Here is a 22,683-nt window from a genome sequence, read left to right as displayed (position 1 = left end):
TCTTCACCGCCTGGCCTGCTTTGCTTTCTACATTTGCCAGACTGTGTGCTAAAAAATGTTCCTGCGGCGGCTCGTCACTCTTTCAACCTTGGTACCACCAGTTCTGGGACATGTGAGATCTGGAAAATGGAGGAAAACAATGACACTGCATTTTGAATCAGCCAGTTAGGAATGGATAAAACCAAGATCTTTTTTTTTTTTTTTTTTCTCTCCTGCCTTGATGCTGAAGCTCTTTAGGGTTTAGTTCCCATCAATACCAGCAAAATCTCTTTCTCTGTTGTTGCTGGGGAAGATTGACCTGAATTGTGAATCACTAGAGTTAATCCCTCCTACGTTCACTATACGAAGAGCTGGATTTCTCGAGCCAGCCTCAAACAGACCATCCTAACAGTGTGGATTAAGTTGCATTCTGCATCAGGTTGGTGGCAGCTTGTACACTATAGATATTGTATGCCTTTTACTCTGAGTCTTGTTGCTTTCCTCTAAGTGATATAGGGAACATGAACATTCAGCAGCAGATAAACATGTAGTTTAAATGAAAAAGTCACATATTTTACATGTTTTCTGTATTTTATTGAAAACACCAAAGACTGGCGGATTTCAGGTTAACACATGAACCAAATCCTGCCAGGTTGGAGGTGGGGCCAGTTGGGTGGGGCATGGGGCCTGGGGCCTGGGGCATGGGGCCTGGGGCATGGCAGCCACTGACTGATTTGCTGTGACATCACAAAGTCCTGATGGATTGTTTTAATGCTTAGTATCTAAATAAAGGCTGTGTGCATCTTCTGTTGACTGAGGCTTTGACACTTTCACAGTATTAATATAGAATATATATAATATAGAACACTTTCCTGCTTTATAATCAAACAATAGGTGGACCGCTCGGCGCTCGCTTTATACAATATGAGATTTATCCAAGCAAATATCACATGTAATGACCTTTCACTGTAAAGAGCAGATATAATGTACTGAATATACCAACATAAAAATAAAGTAGACGAATAAAGTCACATAAAATGAAGTTGTGATGAGAAAAGTTTAATTCTTCCCCGGCTGTTCAGAATGCAGTCGTTGCACTTGTTGAAGCAAAACCGAAGTGTGTGGGGTTGGTGTCTGATTCAGTGAGACAGTCGTGAAAAGGTTAGAGCTGGCAGTGTGACTGACTCCTGGTCCAGTAGATGTTTTAGTCTGACAACAGCACTGAGGAGTCTGACAGCAGCAGGGACAAAGGACTTGTAGGAGCGCTCTTTTACACAGCGCAGGTGGAGCAGCCTGTCACTGACGGAGCTGCCCACAGCATTTAGAGTTTCCTGTTCTAGCCATCTCCTCCATGGACTCCGCAGAGGATCGTGGAACAGAGTCAGCACTCCTTATCAATCTCGTAGCGACCAAACAGCCGGACAGAGACAGATTGCCTCTTATCTGGAATAGTAAACAGTCTGAATGTTGGATTTAATATGTGATTTTAGCATCAGAAGTTCAACTCCCATTAAGTCTGTCTGCTGACTGGGAGCTGTTCAGAAAGCAATCTGAAAATTGATCTGTGCATTTTAATAGCCTATGCAGTAACCATGACAACATGTATGCACATCAGCCCATGAGTGCAGAGATTAGTTTGTCTTGGTGTCCTAAAAACATAAAGATGTGAAATCCTGTCATCCTTAGCTGTCAGTATTGAGAACATGCGGTCTAATCCTCCTCATAATCACTTCACTGACTCTTTATGACACCACAGAACATAAACATACACAGAAGAAGCAAGAAGTGCACTGATGGACAGCTGATAACACTTGGACCACACCTAAACAATGTAGGCTGTCTGTTTATTTCAGGGATTTTAAGCACCCAAAATGGAGACTTTTGGAAATTCTGCTGACATTGGTTTAGTTTGAGAAGTCAGGGGTTGTGCTGATATCTGATAGGGTAAATACACCAACCTTTGATATGATGATGCAGACACCTATGTCCACTTCTATTTTAGAAACCTGTACCCTGTTTACACAGCATGCACAGCTTTTGTACATGAGAAGTTTTTAATATAGACGTCAAAAAACAAAACAAAAATAACCATCTGCATGGAGAGTATTTTAATTTTATGATGTGACATGAAAGAAAACTTGTGTGACTACAGAAATAAATCCTAAAATAAATCCTGCAGACCAGCGAGTCCAGTGCGTTCTGCTGCAGATGTGACATACAGATGCAGTCTGAGCCACACAGACTGAACTTTATTTGATTTATTTAAGGACTTTCTAATCTGAAGATGATCTATTAAAGCTCCTCTACAGGAAAAATGCAAATCTGTATCTTTTTATCCTCTCGTATTAATTTCTGCAAGAAAAAAAACACATAACTACTGCAGCGCTGTAATTACATGCATATCCTTGTTATTATTGTTTATCAAATGCTGTAAAAACCCCGAGTAAGCGAGAGCTCTGAGCTGCTGACTCGCTATCAGCCGCTATCTCTCTCTGCCGCTCTGTCAGCCATTAGCCTATAATTTATGCTTTCACGCTCTCGAGGCCTCATGCGTGATGCAATGGCATTGCTTTATGCCAGAAAGTTTGTGCTTTCAGTCTATTGATGGCTGTACATTGACTGATAAACAGGAACGCTGACAAATTTGAGTGTTCCCTCACGCCCACTGCAGGTGTTCGAACAAAAAAAAGGAAAATGGGTATCAAAAAGCTCCCGCTAGAAAAGAGATGTAAATTAAACTCCAGAGCAGTTGGTATGAAATGTTATACACTTTTAAGTATTTGAAAAAAATAGAAAAAAAATAAGAGAGTGAGCCAGGCAGGCAGGCTTTGAAAGTGCTCTCACAGAGACAGTTCAAACAGCCATCCCTGACCATCTAACTAGAAGACTGAAGCCAAAGAATGAATATAATAGTGATAAAACCGGATCTGCCTTTTGGAAGAATTTAAATATTTCAAGCCGAGCAGAAAGAGTCAGTGCTGTCAGATTGGCACTGTGGATTCCTCAAGTATCTGAATGGCTTTTACAGGCCTGGGGGCCATGAAACTGTCTCTGCGTATAGGAAATTGAGAAAGAGCACGAGTTAAAAAAAAAAAAAGAAAAACACCCTATAAAGTTGTTCCGTATACTAAAATTTATTCCACGCCGTCTGCTGAATAGGCAGCACAGTACATCAATAACAAATTGAACCTGAGGTCAGGCGTGGAACTTCACACATGACTGCTCCCTCACATAATACATCTGAAGTCTATCTTATCCAACCTTGGGTGCAAATAATCCCTGCAAATTAATTTTCATCATAGTCTTTTATTTTGAAATGCTTTTGAAAAGCGCAGCACAAGAGAGAAGGTCAAGGTCTACGTAGGGTTTCTTGTGCTTTTATTTAAATTCCTAGAAGACCATATTTACCATACTGAGCATAACTTTCTAGCATGAAACCCACATTTTCTCATCAGTGTCTCTTGATGTGGCCCGAGGCCGCGCTGCTTCTCCTTTTCATCACTGAGCTGTTTTTAACACACTGTGGAATGAGAGTCGGACTCCAAATTAGTGTCCTAAATCCAAACTCATTAACTCTCAAAGCAAATAAATCTGTGCCAGAGCGTCTACAATCTAATGTGTGCTTGAGATTATGAGCGTTATAATTCAGCCTTGTTTATTTGGTAATCTGTCTGTGCGAGGATTTGGGGAACATTCTTTGCAGCGTCTCCGTACGGCGGCAAGTGAATTCAGCCAGTGAAGCATCAGCAGAGATGTGCAGACTGGTGAACACTGGTGAAATGCCGAATATTTTCTGCAGTGAACACACAGATGAGGTTCCCTTCACCTTTCCTTTGGGAAATCGCCATCTTCTCATCAGTTTATTGATTTGTGTTTGTGAGTTAACAGGCCCCATCGTGTCTGCAGCCACATCAATACTGACGGAGACAAAAATAATTTGTCATATTTTCTGTGCTAATGCATAGAGATTATCATTCTAATCTGTGCACTTAATCTTTAGATCATAATCCAAACTCTTGCCTGTTAATTTCTTGTTTTTGTTGTCTGCTCAGGATTATTTGTATTATTTAAAAATTCACAATTCCAACATGCAGCTGTTAACTCAGTACATTTTGTTTTATGTTTGTTTGCAGTGTAAATCAATTGAAAATGAGTCATTTGACACAGTTTACACTGACGCTTCCAGAGGAAGGCATGAGGGAAACCTCCCAGCATGCACTGGGCCAACAGACCGATCGCTATTCAGCCTTATGTGTGGCCCAGGTGAAAACAATGCAGGTTGGTGTGTTTGTTGGTTTGAAGCTGGTTTAGCCCTATGAATATGAATATCTGAAACTGACTGAGTGATAGTGAAGTTAACTGAGCATCTCATTGGTCAACACCTAGTGAGAAATAAACCTCTGTCTGTTCAGTATGCAAGATACATATGTCTAATTTTCTCTCTAAATGATCATTTTACAGGTAAATATAGCTCCAATCCTCAGTTCACAGCTCAGTTCTTGTCTTTAATTTATGCGACTGGTGATTTTTGTCAGATGACATCAGTGTTAGAAAACCAGGATTTTAGCAGAAGCAGAGCTGCTGCTTGCAAGTTAACGTGGGTGTTTCAGTTCAGCGACAAGAGAAAAAGAAAAAAAGATGTAAATGAGAACAGCTTTAATGGGAATTCAGCTGTATTAAAATACTTTATATCCAAGCACAGAGAGAGAAGGAGAGGTGCAGAAAGAGACAGGCTGACACTGGGCAGAGTGGAAATATGATGCGATGTCTATAGTGTTTACAGCAGCGGTCCTCCTATGTTTTGATCTAGTCTTATTTATCTGTTTTGAGTCTCAAACATTTGTTAAATTGGCAGAGTTACAAATTCAAACTCATTAACAGGCTACAACTTACAAAACATTCTCTACAAGTTCACATAATGGATATTCTGATTTGATTTGGGAGTATGCCTCTAATCTGCTTCTCCACAAAAGAAATGTTAAATTATATTATTGTAACAACTTCTAAAAACTGACATCTTTATTATTTTAACAATGTGTCTTGGTGCTTTCATACAGTATACATATCCATGCTCAACTTTGATTGTCGTAGCAGCTGATAAATAGAAATTCCTGCCTTGAGAGCGATCAATAATTGAAAGAAGCAGATAGATTCCCAATGTTGTCATGTGGAGACACATCAGACCCCAAAGTGTCTATTTCATAGAATCAATTATTGATTTTTATTTTGATTATTTTTTTAGATGAGACAAAAAAAATGGAATAGACAAGAAACTATGTTGGATTTGGTGCAAAGGGATCAAAGTGTCAAACACAGCAGATCATTTATATCTCCCTGTAACACCAGAGGATCTAATAATAACATCACTGTATTGATTCTGTATCGATCAACAGTGAAATATTGCTTTGGTCTATTTTCTTCTATAGAGAGAATTAAAATCAGGCTCAACTGCAGAGCAGGTTTGGAGTTAATGCCTTGCTCATTGGTTACAGGAGCAGGGCAGGAAGAGGAGCTTGAACCAGACCCTCCAGTACAACAATGGTCTCTTTAACCGCCATGCAGGCCACCCCACGCTCCACTTCATGCTCATTTGGCTGTGGGAGCCCGTTAACCAGGACCTCTGGGTGTCTGGGGTCAGACCCCAGGTTGGGAAGCACTTTGCAAAAAAACAGACCCTCCACTTTCCGCACAATGAACCGGTCTTAATCAAGCAGTGTAAATGGCTGCTGGGGGCCCCTCTTCTGTGTCGGGGCCCTTATTCTGGAGAGGCTAATGGGCGGAGACCTGTTTGTGTGCCTTTTTTGAAATCCTCCCCGGTCCCCGCTGTGATGCGTACTGCAGAAGTAGGCTGGGGGCGCACACACACACGCTGCAGCGCCACGCACCGCACACACACACACACACACATTTACACACACACATCAGTCGAGATTGGCACAGAGACGCAGCGCCACGACCACTCCGATCTAGCTGCTGGGTACGGACTGCTGAAACTTGAGCACAGAGACAGAGAGAGACAGAGAGAGAGAGAGGGGAACAGATCCATCCAGCTCGTCCTAGATAGTGGATTAAATTCACGCTCTCTTTTTTTCTTTCTTTCTTCCCCCTTTTCCCTTCCTCCTCCTCCTCCTCCTCCTCTGGTTTCGCGTTACAAAGCCTTGGGAGGGGAGTTACGCGGAGAGCCAGTTCCTCTGTGTAGAAACTGAATGACAGGATCATATGGCTCGATTTTTGCCTCAGCGTCGTAACATTTGAAATTTCTGAGGAAGGAAGACAAGAGAAGTGAAGAAACCGAGGGCGAATTCGTCCGAAAATTGATGAGGATGGACGTGGAATAATTTATAACTCTCGATTTAACAAACAAAAAAACAAAAAAAAAACAACAAACCCGAGATAACGGAAAAAGAAGAGAGGGACAGAGAGTGAGAGAGAGAAAGAGGGGAGGAAAGGATACTGGATCTGTCGTCAGAGGAAAAGCCGGAGAGGAAAGCGCAGGACGCGTTGGCTGCGATCATCCCCACCATCATCACCGTGATCAGAAGGTAAGTTTGGAGCCGTTCTTTAATTATCGCGATGGTGGCTGCGGTGCTGCGAGGTGGCTGGACGGATTAAAAGTAGACGAAGGAGGCAGAGGAGGTAGAAAAACATCCTCATCCCCGCGACGACTCTCCGGATCTCCAACTGTTGCCACGAAGCCCTCCCGTGTTTTTTCCTCTTTCTTTTCTTTTCCCCTTTCCTTGGAAATCAAGACGCTTTAAGGTAACAGTGCATGCGTTTTGCGTGGACAGATTATTGGAGGTGTTGCGTGGGGAGGGGAGGGAGGGGGGGTCGGTTCGTGGAGGTGGGGGGGCTCAGTGTGGTGCAACTTTATCTCCCCCTTTTTTTTTTTCGCGCAGTGTAAACACAGCGCACTGCGGTCAGGAGCTGCTGGAAGGGAATCAAGTCCGGGCTTTCACTCTAGTCTGTGTATATCTATATTATACTGCTCCATCTACACCGTCTTCATCTATGTACGCTATAATCTGCTTATTATGCACTGCCTGAGCCAGGGACACCACTTCATATGGCAGTATAGCCTGTGTGGGGCAATGTCTGTAAGTCTGGGGTGTGTGTGTGTATGTGTGTGTGTGTGTGTGTTGTGTCCTGTGATGAACTTTTAGGCTTCTTTTCTCTGCTTGGTCGTGTTTAGTATTTTCTGTGACATGATCCAATCAGTTTCCTGTCATGCTCCCTGCCCATGTTGTCTCCCTGGACAGAGTTTTTACAGTGTGTAGTTGAAGCACTTCCACAGCTGTATGGTTTGTATGGAGTTGTGCAGCATCCCACTGAAATAATGTGGAGTTTTTATTTTATTTTTTTCATGGAGTTCATTTTCATAGAGAGGTTGTACAGTAGTTGTCATATGTGTGACAGCCCTCATCCACTCCCAGAGCCATAAAAGCAATGAGTCCCTGCCTCTGTATTTCCTACTTGCTCAGCTGACACTCAAAAATTAAGCTCTTATGGTGACAATAATCCACTGACTTGAGATATTACTTTGGAGAGCTTTTTCCTTCTTATTCCCCTCCGCCTGATTTTTTTTCTTTTTTTTTTTGTTGCCTTAATGAAGTAAGCATTAGTTTCACTTGAGTGGGTATTGTAATTACTGAGGAGGAAGAGGGGGCAGGCGGTCACACTGGACAGTGAGCATGGGGAGGTGCTGGTGGGGTCCGCCTGTTTCCCTGCCTGTTTTTTTATTTTTTACAAGCTGAATATGGTGCCAGTGCCAGTTAACTAACAGACAGTACAGGGGGGAGCACAGCCCTACAAAGTGAAGACAGTAAAGGTTGTGGGTGAGTCAGTGGAGGCATGTTATTGCCATGTGGGAGGAGGAGGGGATTTATATGAGCGTCATTGTGTTTGAGGATCCACTGGCTGCTGTGATATTTGTATAGTTTTCCTCCTGAAGTTTGTCTTGGGATTTCTTTTCTTTTTTTTTATATACATATAATATTCATGAGCAGGTCGCTCTGTGTAGCCGCGTGTGTGTGTGTTTGTGTCACTATGTCATTTGCACAGATTAATGAAAGTGACATCCTGGTAAAAATTCTGCGTTAGCACAGAGCTGCAAGTTGACATTTGCAGTGTGGCGGGATGTAGCGGAGGATAATCCTTCCGAAATTCACTTGACTCACTTTTTAATTTGTGAAATCAAGTTCACAGACCTTTAAGAATACACATAATCCTTCCTATAAACACACAGAGTAGATTATACAAAACTGAAGCAGGATACAAGAAGAGATGTTTGGAAACCAATTTGGTTGTTTGAAGGATTCCTCCTGATCTGCTTTATTCTGAGTCGGGGGGGGGGCATTGAAAATCCAGTTTTATCCAGGGCAGTCGCAACAAAGACACACACACACACACAGACACACACATGCACACACACACACTTCCAGCCCTCTGGCCCCAGATGTTAATACCTCCATTGAGAGAGCCACAGGACTCCTGCCGACTCGATCTCTTCATTGTCGGACAGACAATGGACTCCACATCCTGATGGCCAGCCTCCTTCCCATCTTCCCTCACACACACACACTCCTCATGCTCCTTACACACACACATACACACACTCACTTAATCAGCACACAGTCAAGGCAGACAAAGAACCACATGCATCGCATACACATGCAAACAGGCGTGCTTTTACAGTCAGGCTTCAGGCATGCATGCGTGTGCCGGCTCACGTTATATATACAATGTACAGTGTTTTAGCGTTATTATTTTTGGTATTTGAACCTAAGTAGGGTGCATCATGGTGTTGTGCGTGTTTTCCTGCAGCTGTTCATTTCACTACAGGGCTTTAACAGCTATTTTCATAATGGTTAAATCAGCCTGTGTTTTTCCTCCATTGACAGATTCATTCTTTTGTCCATAAAGTGAAGAAAAGACCTCAAATGACATCTTCAAATATCACGTCTGCCCAACTCACTGTCTCAAACCCAAAGATGTTGAATTAACTGGGATATAAAACAAAGATAAGCTGTAAATCCTTAATGGGAAAAAGATAATTTCAGTATTTTGTTGTTTGAAAAGTGCCTCAAACAATGAATCAGTTATCTAAATTGTTGCAATCATTTTCTGCTTTAATCAGTTAATCACCGATCCCTCCAGTTCAACTTCACTATCTGTGTCAACGTGTGTGTGTTTTGGCGACTCCGTGCATGTGCGCACATATGTGACAGAAACTGTGTGTTTTGACACCAAAGGGCCAACGTTGCATCACAGCCGTTACATCATCACTGCACCAGATGTCTCCCGTCTGACTCTGCATTTGTGTGTATGTGTGTGTGTGTGTGTTTGTGTGTGTTCAATTGTCATCTCTGTGTCACATGCATCACGTCAATGCAACGGATCCTCTACAGCCCACATGGCGAGCAGCTGAATGCACGGTAAACTCGTGAAATAACGGGATGATTTCTGATTATGCAACTCCCAAAGATTCACACGCAGGAACACACACTTAGACCATTCAGCCCCGCGTTCATGGTGTAGTGAGAGCGTATGCGTCTCAATTCGCTAACGATAATGTGTTTTAGATGGTGGGAGAGGAGGAGGTTTTCTCTTTCTTTTTTTTTTCACAGCCTCTGCTGAGCAACAGTTGATGTGCCAGCTTCCCACAGGAGGGATTTCTTTCTTTTTTTTTTCAAAAACATCCTTTTCATCCCACCAACGATTTAATTCCCGCAATATCTGCTTTTCTTTTCTTGTAGAAATCTCCTTTAGAGGCAGATCTTGCTTTTGTGTTTGCTGGTTCAAACTGGTCTGGGTGTTGAGCTTCCTGCTAAAGCTGCGGAGAGTTCGCATCTCTGGCCTTGCCCTCTGCGTTCCGGTGCTGCTGGAAGAAGAAGAATTGTCCCGGCTCGTTTTTTTTTCTTTTTAATACTTCACGATTTCCACATTTGTGTGAGTGTGTGTGTGTTGAGCGTAGATATGGTTCATGGCAGGCCAGATGCAAGGTCTGGAGAGCTGAAGCAGATGGGTGTTTGTGTGTGTGTGTGTGTGTGTGTGTGTGAGCTGGAGGGAAACAGTGGGAGGCAGGGCCGAGCTGGAGAGGCCTGATGTTTAAAGAATAAGGACGGGAAGACGCTTGTTTACAGGAACGTGATGGTGAATGTGCTCCGGAGGGGTGCAGGGTCAAAGTGATATAAACCTTGTGTTTGTGTGTGTGCGAGCGTATGTGTGTGTTTGTGTGCGCGAGCGTATGTGATAAGTTTTTGAGCAAACTCCTGTCGTCGTTTCTGTTTTCCTTTGTAAGCTTTGGTCAAACTTAAGACCAAAAACCATGGACCTTGTAACTTCCGCTGGGATGTTGCTTCTCCTCCTTCCTCCCTCTGTTCCTGGGATGTGCTTTATTTCTCTCTGCCTTTCCTGTGGAGGATAAGCGTGTCAGAAGGCCCTTTGTGTTGTGTGCTGTGTCATTGACCTCTCTCCATTTCCACTATCTGTTATTTTGAAGAGGTGTCGAACTAGAAGAACAGCTCGCTCTGCTTCGTGCTTGCCTCGCCATCTTTCAGTACAGGTTGGCTGCAAACAAGTCCATGTGGTAGTTGACTTATTGCACTGTATTGCAGCTAGCATATAAAAATGTGCTCTTAATATTTAACAAAAATGATTCAGCATGCATCAGTCAAACTGATCTGAAATGTCACCGGCAAATTAACTTCGCAATGAGAAAGTAAAAATGTTTTTCAAGTGATTTGTTTTATCATTTATTTTTATGTTTTGCCGTCTCCTCACTACTTGGAATTGCTTTTTTTTAAATTCCAGCTGTGAGCAGCACCTCCATTTCCGTTGCACTGTGAGACATCAAGGTTTTTTTTTAAATTTGCATTAGAGAATCAAGTATGAACACACAACATCTCTGTTTCAGAATGAGGATGTGCGACTTCCGAGGGTTTTGTTTGCGCCCGTGTCATCTTCATGTGTGTTCCTTGGCACAACATCCAGTATGTTGATCTTGTTGTTTCCCCATTTCCTTTTTGTTTTCTTACATAATTCATTGATTTTACAACACCAGAGCACGACCGACTGATGTAGTCCACGAACACGAGCTGAGGTACACATACGTACACACTCACAAACACCACGCTGCACATCCTCCAGCCCCCTGGCCTTCTTAGTGGCTTTAAGGCCTGTTGAGAAGTTTCCGTCAGGCGCTGAGGATGGATCCAGAGGGTTTTGGCAGCAGCTGTGATTGCAGTTGTTCCGAGACGAGAAGCTTTTGCTCTTCTGCAACTTAGCCTTCCCTTTGAGCTCTCTCTCTCTTTCTCTCTCTCTCTGTCCCTCTCCCACTTATGCACACATATTTTTTTCCCTCTTCCTGTCTCACACTCGTTTCAGCTCAATTCGAGTAGCATAATGAGGTCATTTTTTTGCGTTGCCAGAGTGTCAGAAGTTGCCACTTGTGTAGCTCAACTTTAGTTCAGCAGACAAGTCCATATTCAGCACACTGTGAATGAAAACTGTGCTTCTATAGAACGCAGAGGAATCGTTTTTGGTGGCTTTCATAGAAGTGGCAGTACCCAGAATGCCCTGGGAACAGCTACTGGGGATCTTTTCCTCACTTCGATTCAGTTACATAAGATTATTATCAGCATTATTTCCCAAAATTAACATTATTGCCTAAAATTGATATGTATGTGTAGATCACAAACCAGCAATAAGTATTTGTCACCCTTCATGACTGATGCAGCTCCCCCTTTGGAGCAATCAATAAATAAATACTGCCCTGAGGGGGGGAGAAGTGTTTCCAGGAAAGTCAGAGTGGTGGAAAATCCAATATGGTGCATACTGATGTTCCTGGAGGCAAATCTGTGGAGCAAGAATAAGTGGATGTATCAGATCTTTTTCTTTCTTTCAGTGTGGAAGTTGTGTGTAACAGAGCTTTTCATTCTGGCCTGTAATTTCCCTTCTGATCAACATTATTTACAAGAAATGTCAGAATGCAGTGGTGAGAGAGGCATCACCCAAATCTGGTTACTGTTGCCTGAAACAACTGGACAAACAGACAGAGAGTAATCCCCTACACACCATCAGTAAAAAGCTTCTGTTTTCTTCAGCCCAACCATCTCTGTGTCTGCTTTTAAGTAGTAAGACTCCCTCTGAGAGCGGGGAGCCTTTAGAAGGAGCTCGGTGGAGATGCTATGGGTGGTTCCAGTCCTCTGCATTATTTATGAGCGGTAGAATGGAGGTGGAGGAGAGCCCTGACCTGCTTGTTTGTTACCAGCTGACCACTTTTGGCCATCTGCTGTCCGCTAGCCTCACTCTGTCTCTCTCTCTCTCTTTCTGTCTGTCTGTTTCTACCTCTCCCTCTCTCTCTATCCCACTATCTATCTATCTTCATGTTGCTGTGCTCTCTGGATGAATCTATCTATCAATAACTGGGTCTCCATCCAAGTTTTTATGTAAAACAGGACACAGAGAGTCAAAGAGGTTAAATGGATTTTGGTGCTTACTTGAGATGGAGTAGGGTTCTGTAAAAACAATGTCCCACAGAGTCAAGCCAGTGTCTCTCTTAAGTATTAAAATACACACAACATTAAACCTTCAGCTGTGTCTGTTTATGTATTTCTAGTTTCGTATTTTTTGTTCACTAAAGGAATATGAGGTTAGTTACAAAACCGGAGTCATGAAACAAAGCTTAAGCTGGACACATGTGGCTGTAAATAAACTACTCTCTTGACAACCTCTTGATATATTTCCCAACATGTCAAACTGGAACTGAAATTGACTATTCCATCTACAACTATTATGATAAATCTTAATAATTTACATTTTACTTAAAGCAGAAGTGAGTGATATATTTGTGTTAATATAAGTCTTAAATAGTTATATCTTCCGACAGCAATCACTTACATAGAGTGTTTGGACTGAAACACAGGTCTGTCAGTCACTCTGCTCTGCTCTGAGCCGAAGAGAAAACATTTATCGTATCCTACAGTTTTTATCCAATGAGGAGAGAGAACGGCATGCAGGGCTGTGTGTGCAGCCAAGGAACGCCGTGAATGTGGTGACGTAGCGACGAGGACTGTTATGGTGCGTTCAAGGAAACTCGTATTTTTCCGACCGTGAAGTCGTACCAGTTCGATCTGGTACGAGTTCACCGGTCGGAAGTTACGAGTGGCCGTTATAGTGACTTTCACCGGTAAAACAGGTCGGAAAAACACGAGTGGGTTGCCTGAAACGCTACAAAGTCGTAAGTTGTGACTTGAAGCTGTAATTTACGATTTCAAAAGCCTGCCTGGAACGCAGCATTAGCGAAAACGACCGGACCACTCACTTCTGCTTTAAGCCAAAATGTCATGTTTGTTGGTTTGAGCTCTCATTTGGGATTATTATCTGCTATTTGGCTTCATTGTACAGTGAATAATTTCAGTGTTTGTGAGTGTTGGTACGACAGAGAAAGACATTTTTGACAATACTTTGGGTTTAGGATAAAGCCTGAAAGATATTTTGCACTGTTCAACAATGAAACAACCAATAACCTTAGCTATCACAGCTAACTACCCCCTTAGATTATTATGAGATCTTCAAAGTGCTGAAAGCTAGATTTTTGACATCTTCCAGTGGGATAACCAGGTCTCTGTCTGCTCTCAGTCTGTAGCTAAACTAAGCTAAACTTATCCAGGCTAACAATATCCTGACTGCAGCCCTGTTTAACAAACAGTGATGTGAGCATTGTCGATCTTCTCATCTAACTCGTGGCAATCAGTGAGTTTTCATATTTCATTATCATTATTAAATCATCATTTGAGTCATTAAAGTTCATAGTCATTAAAGTATAGTGTCATTAAAGTCCATACTATCTGCATTTATGCAGTAGGATCCATCTATGTGTCGCATCTTCAGTCATGCAATGTGCTTTTCCAATCCAGTGACTGATTCAAAGATGAAGTCGGGGAGAAAAATCTTAATTATATTTGATACTTGTAGCAATTTCCTCCTCAGATAGCATCTTGACTCATCTTTCCCTTTTCATCTTGTTTCCTGTGCCCATTCTTGCTTTCTGGCTTTGGTTGAAATTGTGAAGCTGGACCGGAGCGAGACAGTAATATACCCGGCCAAAAACCTTGTCAGCGAGCCAACTGTGTTTCGGGGGCACCATGTAAGGTATTTAGTATGTTTTCCGAGGCCCCCGATGTGCCTGCTCATCAGCTGCTTGTTGTTTTGTTTGTCGCGACTCAGCAGATGTTTTCTGGCTCAGTTGGACGTGCAGTGTTTTGTGTACAGAGAGGACAACTGGAATTGTTCTCTCTTTTTTTTGTTATTCTGGTTGTGGTGACATGTCAAAGCTGTTTCGCCCCACTGTGAATGCACAGCTTCCTATTGTTTACCCTCAGTGGCAACATTGCTATGTACTTTTCATAGAGTATGTTTATGCATATTCAGCTCTTGCTTCTCGCTGTTTCCGGGCAATATTTCCTGGATAGTGCAAATGCAAATATGTATGCATGAGCAACAATAGATAACGATAAAAAAAAAAAAAAAAAAAAAAATACTGGTTGCGTCGACTGGACCGCTGAGATTGTGTTGCATTAATGTGTGCATGTGAATAATGATGTAGATGGGCAGTGGCGGGAGGGAAAAGGCCCCTAACCCCCGCTTCCCTCTGCTAACCAGAGCATAGTAGTTTGTTTTTATGACAGCCTTTTTTAGGCATTGTTCTGGTCCGATAGAGCTCACCCTCCCTACCGTGGGATTGGCCGTTAGTAAGCAGGAAGTGCCGGGAGCGCGCAGCTTGAGCACACACACACACTCACACACACACCGGCGTACTGTACTGTACTGCAGGCTCCACAGCCCCTCCTTAAACCATCGCCCCGCACTCACATATAAAGTTTGGGAAGGACAATAAAAAAAGTTGCCCTTCGGGTTGCAGACTGGTGTGCTCCAGCTTATCCAGGAAGGCGCTGCAGCCGGGTTAATGGCCGCTCTCCAGGGTAGGCACTACAGAGGAGCCCATGCAGGCTTATCAGCAGCAGGAGGGCCCCTACACGGCCCGCTCTCTCAGAGCTCCGTTGAGCTAGTGTGTGGGAGTTGCTTAGCTTTCATAGCTGTTAGGAGACCCAGAGCTATACTGCTTATTTCCTGCTGTGTTTGTTTAGTGTTAACTTGGCTTGTAGGAAAATCAAAGTTAGCTGTTAGCCCCTCCTTAATGAAAATATAGCTGTTTGCCCAGCACAGCACTTCTAATTGGAAATTCAAAGTTAGCTTACACTGGTAATACCGCACGGAAACCTGGCCCATTAAGACATAAAGGAAAGTCAATGCTACAATTAATTGTTGAGAAATCAATGCTTTGACTATTAAGTTTCTCTTTCTAATACCACAGGGGCCTTTTGGCACGTGTGAAGACAATGGCAAACAATGTGCGAAACTGTGTAAATATCTCCCCAGCCAAAGTGTATTTCTTTTCCCTTAATTGGAGATGTCCCAGCAAACAGCCAGCGTGATCTGTAAAAAAAAATGATTTAAAGTGCAGTGAGGAGGAGTGAGATGCCTTGCCCCCAGAGCGACTAATCAGATTTTGTCTCATGGATCCCAGTATGATGACTCCAGCATGATCTGAGCTCATGAGTCACCCCTTCCCTTTCTTCGTCTGTGGCAAAAAAGCAGGAACTGATACAGCCTTCACACAGGCTGCAGACCTGACTGCAGCAAGGTAACCTGTCACGGTTTGCTCTCACGAAAAGGTTTGTTAAACTCAAGCCTTTTTTTTTTGCCTTGAATGAGAAGTAAATACAGGCTGTACAGAATGGTGCTAAACCTGCTGTTTGTTTTTGTTGACGGTGCCACCTCTCCACCTACTCGTCTGCTTTTCCATATTGCCCGTGATGGATGCAATTAGATCCTGCAAGCGGGGCTAAGAATACCGCAGTAAATAGTCAATGTGATACCAAAATCAGGCTGACATGGCTTAATAATTTATCCTGATAACCGAGAAAGAGGAGAAACAGAAGACGAAGCGCTATGGCGTCACTGCGGTGATGCATATACTCCTCCACGCGCGGTGTACTGCACATCGTGTGCTGCCAAGTCCAACCAGAGAATGGGGCCACTAGGCGGATCATCTGGAGGAGTTAACCAGAGCTTGGTATCACACTCTGATACTTTAATACTTTATACCAAGGATCGAAACATGTCTCATCATCCAATAGCAAATCTTGACACCTATGGGATAAATCAGTAAATTGAATCATGAAGTGTCAGTGAACCAATAAGCATGTGGCGTGCTTAGACCATGTCTGATAATCCTGGAGTTTTTTTTGAATGTTCACAAATGTTTGAGCCGTCGATCTTAAAAACAAAACTACAGTAAAACTTCAGTTTGAACCATAATCTGTACTGTAGTCTTCCTTAAATGGATTTGATAGAATTACCGTAGTATTGTCAAAAAGTATCCTCAAGTAAAACAACAACAACATTTTTTATCCTTAGGCTTTTTCAGTGACCGTGGACATAAAGGCACAAAGATTTATTATGTTGCACAACCAACAAAGCTAAATCTAATTTACTGATGTTCATGCAACTTGGCATCGTATCAGCAGTATAAAGGCTAGCTTCCCACACTGACAGTGGTACAGTAGTAAGATGTTAACTTCTGTATATGTTACACACAGCTGCTGTAGCCACGCTGTTCTTTTTCCTCTTCGCAGCGAGGATTGTTGAGAGACAACATTACAGAAGCTGTAAGATAAACTCAATTGTTTTCTTCTTTTTAGTAAAACCAACAAACACATCTATACTGCAAATCCCTCTGCTTGTTGCCATCTTCACTCCCTGTCACAGTGCATGAAAGAAAAGCAACTATATGGAAAAAAAAACAACAACATTATCCCTGATTCTGTGATCAAACAAGGCAAAACAGAGTTTTCTTTGTTGCACCTCCAGTTTTATAAGCACACGTGGTGTTGCTTTGTATCAAGTAAACACAATCAGGGAAATATAATCAAAGCTCAATACGGCCTCATCACATGCGCTACATTTGGTCTGTGCTGTCTTGCTGCTATCAGCAGGTGAAGACCTACGCTGCATGGGAGCTTCCAAGAAAAGGCTGTTGTTGCATCAAATCTAATGTGCGGCCATTAAAGTCTGACTGCTTCACTGGCTAGCATCACTACCAGCTATGCAACACCCCTGGATATCAGTGCTAGTTCTGGTTAGCATCCTATTAGCCAGCACTAACCTCAGCTGCAGCTGTAATAGTAATGTCGATGAGGTGTTGGTCTGGTTTATGCACAGGGGAGGGGGGTGGGGGGGGGTTGAAAGAGAGAGAAAGACTCTGTGTTTGCCCCCTCGCCCGCCCCCATCCTGCTGCAGACTCACCTTTGACCCCCAGATGGCTGCACTCCCCTCTCTCTCTCCCCCCTGCTGCTCTTTTCCAGTCCACTGCCCCCTCCCTGAGTGCAGAGGGATGGAGAGAGCAGAGAGGGAAGCGAGACATGGGATGCTCAGTGGGATGAAGCCACAACAATATGACAGAGAGGAGATAAAAGAGGAGAAAAACAGAGATAGGGGGGAAAAAATACAAGGGTAAATAAAAAAAAAGAGAGAAAAGGGAAAAGTATGCAGGTTCCCAGGTTTGGTCCACTCCTAGAGAGACAGTGATTGGATAGAAAGAAACCATCCTACCCAGACAACAGCCCTGGGAAGCCCAGATAAGAACCGACCAGCAGTCAACAATTACACCATCAATTTCTAACCTGGCTTTCACCTTCTTTTTCTCACTCTCTTTCAATCTTTCTCATCTTTTGCTTCTAGGTATTCCCTCCTATTCTCCTGTCTCCCCTTTAGTCCCCAGTACTCCCTGTGTATTTTTGTAATAGACCTCTCTGTCATCTCCCTATGACTCACACACACACACACACACACACACACACACACACACACACACACACACACACACACACACACACACACACACACACACACACACACACACACACACACACACACACACACACACACACACACACACACACACACACACACACACACAGGCACACACACACTGAACATGCACTCTAGTTATTGTCTGACTCATGTATGCAGACATTCATGCTTTTGTGTGAGATTTTGAGGAATGGTATGATGCTATTATGTTGCTTTACATTCTTTCCTCCACCACACTGGTGTAAGGTGTGATGTGATCCCTCTATACTGCTAACATGTTATTGCATTACATGTTTCCAATGATAGAATGTACCTTACTGTAGATATAATACTTTTTAAGGGTTAGTTCTGTATAAGCAATACTTGGGCTACATCTGTAAAAATGCCAAACTGAGAAAAACAGCTTTTTGTGTTTTTTCTTGTTAGGTTTAAGCATCAAATTATGAATAACTACCAAGTCTATAATTGATTAGATAAAGGTGGACTGAATTAAATGTATTTTGTCTTTCTGACCATTTTTGACCGTTTTATGGCAGATACTGCACTTTTGCCTTGGTTTTGGTGCAGATACACATTGGTTTGGTATACGGCACTTTGCCTTGGTTTTACTCCAATGGAATTATAGAGTAAATTCTAGAATGTAGTGCAGTACTCTTTGCACTGCACTTTGCCTTGGTTTCACAGTGCTTCTTTGAATGGACAGCAAAATAAAAAAAGCCCAATAACTCTGGAGATTTTAGCAGTACCAATATCAAATTCTACCAGATTGAAGAGAATATGCCACACTTTTGATTGGTCAAAAAAAAAAGAAATTGAAAAACTGCAGATACTACACTTTGCTTTTGTAGGGCAGACATATTCTCCCATTTTTCAGGATTTTGCTGGAACATTCTTCATACAGCTGTCCATCAGAGTGAAAACACCCTTTTGAATAATTCAGACAACAGAGTGGTCGGCACTATCTGTCCTCTCATGAATGGACATGCACACCGACAATGTTGGGTATATGTTGTTCTTCTTTTATATGTCTCCTGTAACCTCATAGAAGCCAGATACTGTGATGATCCTCCATTTTTTTCAAGTTTAAAGGGATAGTTCAACATTTTGGCAAATTGGCCCATTGCCATAATCCCTATAGTCATAGCAGTAGGTTCGTTACCTTTAATTGTCGGTGCAAGCTATTTTTAGAACGGCGGAGCGGAGCAGCGAGCTGCTCAGGGCTATGCTATGGAGGCTAAGGGAATTTCTTGGTTTCCCTCATCAAACTCATCAAATACACAATCCAACAACTCAAAAACGCTGTCGTGGACAAGTTGTGAACTGCACATTCACCACACTATGAGATAATAACGGAACGTTACGAGTTGTTTTAGAGGTAAATACATGCAAAACCGCTGATGCGCGTAGCTTTCAGGGACAGTTTTTCAGCAGCAGTCTCTGTATTTACCTTGAAAACGGCTCAGTTTCCTAACGTTCCATTATTATCTCATAGCGTGGTGAATGTGCAGGTCACAACTTGTCCACCAGAGTGTTTTGGAGTTTTGGGATTTTGTATTGATGATGAGTTTGATGAGGGAAACCAATAAATTCCTTTAGCCTCCATAGCGTAGCTCTGAGCAGCTCACGGCTCTGCTCCACCGTTCTAAAAGTAGCTTGCACCAACAATTAAAGGTAACAAACCTACTGCTATGACTATAGGGATTATGGCAATGGGCCAATTTGCCAAAATGTTGAACTATCCCTTTAAACACTTCCAAGTCCCCGTGCCTAGTGGAGTGCAGCAGTAAAAACCGCTATGTGCTTCTGTTGTTCCCACCAAAAGCAAGAGGATGGCAGTCGGCTCCCGTCTGGCTGTCGCTCTCTCGCTCGCACCGCGTCCTGAGACATTTGCATGAAGCTGATACTCTCTGAACTTTCAACTGTAGTGTAGCAGAGCGCTGTGTGAATCAGTCAGGCACAGGAGGAGGGGGGGGGGGGGCACAGCACAGCACACACAGCTCATTCCCAATGAGTAGCAGCTGTCGTCCCAGCGTTTTCAATCTATATGTGTGAACACGTTTTGGAGAGGAGCGACAAACTGCTTCAAAGTGCGTACAGCTTGTGCACGTCATATACTCCATGATCAAATTAGAACCTATCAAGATAACCACAATCAAGATGGTTTTCAATGAGCAGAGAGGATTGTTACCCGCTATGTTTAGTTGAGGAACCAATCCAAATACTTCTACTACTTATTCTTTCATACACACACACACACACACACACACACATGCTAGCACAAACACACTCGTAACATCAGACAAATATAGAAAACCACGTGGATTTTCTCATGCACATAAACTCTCACCTGTACTAACACATTCACACTTTGCTTGCCAAACACATTTGCGCACACACCTTCATACACACACACACACACACACACACACACACACACACACACACACACACACACACACACACACAGTTTCACACGTCTCTATCTTCTTTCTCACACTCACACACACACAAAGACTCGTGGCATATGGAACAGTTTATCTCACAGTGTTTTTTTTTTTCATGCTTATTAGGCAAAGTCTTTTTTAGGAACACCAGGGAGGAGAAAAAAACTCTTTATTATGATTTTTTTTTTTGCCTGAGGTTACAGTGGCCACAGAGCACACACACATTCTCACAGAGGCATACAAACACATATAGGCTACTTTAACCCAATCAATAATAAGCCAACCTCTTAAAAATATGATAGATAGATAGATAGATAGATAGATAGATAGATAGATAGATAGATAGATAGATAGATAGATAGATAGATAGATAGATAGATAGATAGATAGATAGATAGATAGATAGATAGATAGATAGATAGATAGATAGATAGATATACTATGTAAGAAGCATTACAACTAAAAGCAAGAGGCGTCGTGTCAAATTGAAGCAATTGAGTTAAATCGCTTTCCGAAATTAAAATTCATTGACCGTCCATCCCTCCACTCCTCCATCCCTCCATCCCTCCATCCCTCCTGTCCTCTCATATCTCTGCAGCTGAATAGCTCTGATTTGTGTACCAGGATTAAATTCCTCAAATTTGTCTTTCACTCCCTGTGGGAGAAGACCGTACTTTTTAATTAATTGATTTTGAAATTAAGTTAGCTGCTGCGTGTGTGTGTGTGTAGGTGTGTGTGTGTGTGTGTGCGTGTGTGTGTGTGTGGTTGTGAAAGAGTTTTTCCCTGCCTTCCGAACACATAGCAGGCTAACAGTGACTGGTTGTTTGTTTTGCTGAGTGTGGGCCAGTATTTGTATCTGTGCCATTATGACTGTCTATTGTGAGACAAGCCAAGGAAATAAATGATGGACGAAGTGTAAAAATGATAAATTCTAGTTTTATGGGTACAAGACACAAGCTGGCACAGGCACTTCAAACAGAGCCCCTGTTTCTAGCATTTGCATAGAAGGCAAGAGGGGGGAGAAGAGGACAGTGTGGTGATGACAGGAAGGAAGGTAGTCAGTGCTCAGTATCAGTGTTGGTGAATAATGACACTGCAGCAGGTCCTGACCTGACACCTCCTGGGTTTTCAGGTCATATATGGAAACGTTCAGGTCAGATCGACAAGCACGTCTCCTGTTGCTTCACTCAGGGTATCTCTGGAAAGCTACAACTCCAACAGACACAGCATAGGAGTAAAGGATTTTATGCAATTGCTTCTTGACTGATTTCATTTTTCCCAGGTAAAAAAAAAAAAGTGGTTGCATCAGATTATAGGTCCGTATCTAGGTGGACTACAGTAGCAATGATACACAGCAGACTAGCCTTGATCAATTATGCATGCTAAACCACTCCACCTGTGTTTTCTTTTTAATACCCAAGACAAAACCAGGCTGCTGAACAAACAGCCCCTCCGCATGTGTTTTGACAGCTAAAGGTTCATTATTAATTCCTATCCTTGTTTACCAGATGGGTTGTCTGTAACTAACTTTGTCCAACTAAATTAAAGTTGCACAACAACTTACTAACAAAAAGTGCAGAAAATAATACCTCTGTCTATTGATAGTTTACATCAGCTGCAACTGCAAGAGTCCTACGCTAATTGTAGCTTAGCTAACTAACGTAGACATATACTCACTAGATGCCGCCTTCTGCTTCTCAGCGTACGTCAATAGTGCCGCCATCTTGGGACGGGGTTTCTGACCATAGACGTATGTCTGACAAGCAGTCAGACCCAGTCAGACCCTTGTAGAACAAATATATAAGTGTATGTATGCATTTGGGTGTGTGTTTGTATGTAAGTGTATGTTTAATATAAAAAAAATGTCTGACATTTATAATAAACCAAACGGCTTGAAAATTGGTTGAATATTCAGTGAGTTATTACCTCTGCCTCTGTTGACTAATGCAGTAAGTAGACACGGCTTCCCCCCACCCAAGATGGCGGCCGCGTTGACGTATTGTTCCAATGGACAACAGCATCAGAGGCATCTATGTGTCTATATATCTATGAGCTAACTAAGAGCTTTTAGCTGACAGTAGCAAGACATTTTTTCAGTACTTAAAGGGCCTAACAGCTTCATGTTAAAGGGACAACGAGGAGTTTCTCCATCGGCAGAACGAAAAATTCTACGACAATAAAAAAGTCTCATATTAATGCGGATGAATCTACATTACCCACACTTGTTAATGGGCTCATTTTTGATAAATATATAATTTTGTCTCTCGTTATTTTGTTATTATTAGTGGTGGTGGAAACGCTGGGCGAGCCGACCAGCGTTTCCTTA

General features: G+C 42.6%; 1 protein-coding gene across 3 annotated transcripts in view; it reads left to right on the top strand.

Moving 5' to 3' along the window:
• Positions 1–6,046: 6,046 nt before the first annotated feature.
• sema4c (sema domain, immunoglobulin domain (Ig), transmembrane domain (TM) and short cytoplasmic domain, (semaphorin) 4C) overlaps positions 6,047–22,683 on the top strand; it is a 101,485-nt gene continuing 84,848 nt past the window's right edge. For all 3 annotated transcript variants that reach the window (XM_083978659.1, XM_083978658.1, XM_083978657.1), the window contains exon 1: positions 6,047–6,521. The gene's annotated coding sequence lies outside the window, so the exon portion shown is untranslated. The remainder of the gene's footprint in view (positions 6,522–22,683) is intronic.

The sequence above is a fragment of the Trachurus trachurus genome (assembly GCF_905171665.1).
Source record: "Trachurus trachurus genome assembly, chromosome: 9".
NCBI lineage: Eukaryota > Metazoa > Chordata > Actinopteri > Carangiformes > Carangidae > Trachurus > Trachurus trachurus.
This window is presented reverse-complemented; position numbering and strand designations above follow the sequence as displayed.